Source organism: Micromys minutus (assembly GCF_963924665.1).
Source record: "Micromys minutus genome assembly, chromosome: X".
Lineage (NCBI taxonomy): Eukaryota > Metazoa > Chordata > Mammalia > Rodentia > Muridae > Micromys > Micromys minutus.
The window spans coordinates 28,635,625-28,640,162 of NC_137970.1; the positions used below are offsets into that span (position 1 = coordinate 28,635,625).

The 4,538-nt window shown below is 40.2% G+C and overlaps 1 pseudogene across 1 annotated transcript; it reads right to left on the bottom strand.

The window, feature by feature from the left end:
* Positions 1-227: 227 nt before the first annotated feature.
* Positions 228-715, bottom strand: LOC308414843 (ATP synthase F(0) complex subunit C2, mitochondrial-like; annotated as a pseudogene). Its single transcript has one exon. The product of its transcript is annotated as an ATP synthase F(0) complex subunit C2, mitochondrial-like (transcript).
* Between the last annotated feature and the right edge of the window lie 3,823 nt (positions 716-4,538).

Sequence of the window (4,538 nt, forward strand, 5' to 3'; positions counted from 1 at the left end):
AACATTCTTTTCCAGTACACTATTCCTCCACAGGGCAATATTTGCCTCGTAATTAACCATCAGCCTGCCCCTAGATAATGTTATGATCCAAAGATCTTCCTATATTTTATATTTCCCTATCATTGTAACCTTTAAAATGAAACATACCTGCATTTTTAATTAAACAGTATGTATTTTATTTTCTCTCCATCAAACCCTGAGCCAACAACTTTCTCCAGACTTCCTTGCTAAGTGTGGGAAAAAGAGCATAAAGGACAGATGAGACTTTGGAGGAAGAAGTTTGGAAGGAGGAAGTGGGGACAGCTGCTTCCCATGGTGAAGAGGATGAGAAAGGCTCCCACTAGGCAAAAGAGCTCTATGGCTCAGAGATGCCAAAGCCCAGAATTGCATAAGAGAGCTGTTGCTTCAGAGAACGGTTTCTGGCATAGCCAACGATGAGGTTTCCAAAAGGAGTCCCAATCCCAGCCCAGAGTCAGACATCCCAACTGTAGTAGCCCCAACCCCAAATGAACTTGGAAACTGTGTTGACGTTCCTTGAAATGATGTTGGTTTGGAAGCTTCAGCCAGGGACAAGTGAGGTCACGGGAGTCTAGACTGCCAAGCTGCTAAGGCACTCCTCTGTCAATGTCTGTGGTTGGTTCAACATCACTGCAGACAGATGAGAGGTGTTCTTGACCAAGGAAAAGTTAGAGATTAATCTGGAGCAGGCATACATTATCAGGGGTGAGGGGCCAAGGCAGGAGAGTTGCTCCCAGAGCAGAAAATACCTAGGGTTTATTTACATTTTGGCCTAAGGACTTCCCCACTGAAGCACCTCCCTTCCAGCAAAGGAATTTCTACTGATGATGCAACTAATCCATCTTAGCACATGCCTCTTGAAAGAACCATACTAACCTATTAGGGATATAGTGAACATCAAATGAAGTTGAAGAATTAGTAATTCAAGGAAAAGGGGTTTTATAGTGTAAAGAAAATAAACTCTTATTAATATTTGGAGGTGTTCCTCTTGAACTATTATATGTTCATAAATTATATCTTAGTTTCCTAATTTTTCTTGAAGTATAATATATACATAAAATCCAAAAGTTGTGATTAAACAATTATTTAGCTATTTATAAACTGAACATACCTATATAATTAGTACCCATACAGATTTTTTTAAAACAATATGAACAACACCTCAGAAATTCTTTTTATGTCTCCTTCCAATCTCTATACCAGAAAGATAACTGGTGCCTGACTTATAACACATAGAACCTTTTTACTTTCTCTACAAATTCATATAAATGAAGTCATTTAATACATACCTTTATGTCCACCTTTTTATTTCTCTGTTTTATTAGATATTTTATGTATTCACAATTCAAATGTTATCCCCTTCCTGGTTCCCTCTCTCTCATCCCTCCTCCTCCTTACACAATCCCACCCACCTACTCCCATCTCCCTGCCTTGGCATTCCACCACACTGGGGCATTGAGTCTTCACAAGACCAAAGGGTCCCATAGATGCCAGACAATGCCATCCTCTGCTACATATGTGGCTGGAGCCATCGGTCCTTCCATGTGTACTTATTGGTTCTTGGGTTACTCCCTGGGTGGTTGATGTTGTTATTCATATGGGCTGCAACTCCTTCAGCTCCTTCAGTCCTTTCTCTAAATCCTCTATTGGGGCCGCCCTGCTCAGTCTAATGGTTGGCTGAGAGAATCTGATTCTTTATTCAGGCTCTGGCATGCCAATCAGGAGTCAGCTATATTAAGCTCCTGTCAAGCAAGATCTTCTTAGCATCAGCAATAGTTTCTGGGTTTGGTGGCTGCATATGGCATGGATCCGCAGGTAGAGTATCTCTGAATGGTCTTTCCTTCCGTCTCTGCTCCACTCTTTTCCGTGTATTTCTTTTAGACAGGAACAATTCTGGGTTAAAATTTTGAAAAGGGTGGGTGGCCAAATCCCCCGACCAAGGGCCTTGCCTAACCTTTCCATATGGTCTCTACAGGTTCTCCCTCCCCTTTGTTGGGTATTTCAGATAATCTCATCCTTGTTGGGTCCTGGGAGCCTTTTGCTCTCCTGGCATCTGGGACTTGCTGGTGGCTATCCCCAGCTCCCCACCCCATTGCTAAATAGCCCTGTTCAAATTCCTGACTCTCTGTGTATCATCCCCATCTCCTCTCATACCTAATCCTGCCTCTCTCTTCCTCCAAGTCCCTCCCACTCTCTACCTTCTAAGAACTGAAGCATCCACATTTTGGTTTTCCTTCTTCTTGAGCTTTCATGAAGTCATTGTTTTTGATAGCTGAGTAGTACTCTTTTGTGGAAATGTACCACATTTACTGTATCTATTGCTCTGTTGAATGATATCTGGGCTCTTCCCAGCTTGTAGCTATTATAAATAAGGCTGCTAAGAACATAGTGGAGCATGCGTCCTTGTTATATATTAGAGCATATTTTGGGTATATGCTCAACAGTAGAATAGCTGGATCCTACTATGTCCAATGTTTTGAGGAACCGCCAGACTAATTTCCAGAGTGGTTGTTCCAGTTTATAACCCCACCAACAATGGATGAATGTTCCCCTTTCTCCACACCCTCTCCAGCATCTGCTGTCACCTGAGTTTTTGATCTTAGCCATTCTGACTGATGTGAGGTGGAATCTCAGGGTTGTTTTGACTTGCATTATGTCTACCTTTTAAACTTAACATTATGATTTTTAAACTAGGTCAAAATATTCCTTAAGTCTAAGCCTTATCAATATAGCACCAGGAATTAGATTAGAGTTGCCTAGCCCAAGTATTTTATCATCTTCAATAGTCATCTGACTTTCTCTAATTCACTAAAGGCAGTTTCTGCCTCTCCTCTCAAAAGAACACTATTTCACACTGGTCATGACATGTAGACAATGTTCCCAAGAGGCTGTTTTCCTTCACAAGAATCCTTTTGATGTTATCAAATTACTCTCCCTGGGACCATTATATCTTTCTAATTTTGGAGGATTACTGTTACCTCTTTGTCGGACTTTGACTATATAGTGGTCCGCCTCTTGATTTTGTAGAATAACTTCTAAATGTCTTCTCACCAATTTTTGCCATCATATATAAATTCAGAATCCAGCCCCATCACCGATTCCAAGAACCAGAGACCTCATAGTGAGTTTCATGTAAGAGAAGGGTAAGTTCTTTCCTGAGATCTCCTCTCTGGCACCAAATTCCCTAAACCACACAGCCTCTCTTGGAACAAGATACTAAAAGGTAAGACACTCACTTCATCCTTTATGACCATCTTGGTACTGGAAAGCAGCTCTCTAAGTTCTTACCAATTTCTCTTTATAAGGGCAAGATAACAACTTCATTTCCATATATGAAGATGCAGTGTCATCAGGCTTAGTGGCACATGCCTGTACTCCTATTCTTAGAGTGACTGAGGTGAGTTTAGGATCAGCCAGGACTAAAAAACAAAACTGTAAAAATAAATAAATAAATAAAAATAGAGGGGGATACTGTGTATCACAGACAACTTTCTAAGAGAAAATTTGTTCTCAGTGGCTTCTAGCTACTTTGAGTTAGTTGTTTCAGTTGGATTCTTTCTAATTACAACTTTCAGTTTGGGCTAATGATAAGGACAACAGTTCCTTGAGCAGGCTTCCCTTTTGCCTTCATGTCAAAATGCATGTTCTACCACGTATCAGTCTTCCTTACAAGCCATGTATACAAATCCTTTGTATAACCTATAAGCCTTCAATAGAACCATCACTGGTTCAAATCATTAAGACAGGAAAACGTAAGGCCATAGAGGCCTTCAGTCATTATGCCTAAAGTCATACAGTTAGCCAATAGCAAAGCTTGGATTCATGCTTGGGGTTTGGGCTGAAATAATACCATTCATGTTTGACTATTCTACATCTTCCCTTGAGCTTACTCATCTACAGTTTCTTCAGTATTCCATCTGTTACCCATATTTCAAACAGTCCTGTGTTAACACACACACACACACACACACACATACACACATACACAATCACAAATAGATGCACTGTTTCATCCTTTTTGACATAGTTACTTCCCCCCATACTCTCTGTCCTCTGAAGCCAACATTATCTCAGAGAAGGTACAACCTTCTCTGCATTATGAACTAGTAAAGGAAGATCCTAGGAAGAGATGTGAGAAATTTTGCATATGAACTGTGACATCTTAGACAATTAATATTATTTCTCTGATGTTCCATTTTTCATCTTCAAATTGAGAATAAAAGAATTTTTCTCCTAGGGTGATTTTGAGAGTTAAAAGGGGTGGAAGTAAAACTCCTGACTTTAAATGTACTAACTGTTACATGCTGCTATTGCTATTACTTATGATACGATATAAAGTCAGGGATAATAACCATTTAATAATGTTAAAAAATGGTGGCTTTCATGAGCTGGGTTGTTTATGACTTAACAAGCAAGAGCACTTGCTGTACAAGCAAGTATGACGATCTGAGTTCAAACTCCCAAAAACCGGGTGTGTGCACACCTGAGCCCATAACCCTAGCACCAATGTAGAAAGCAGA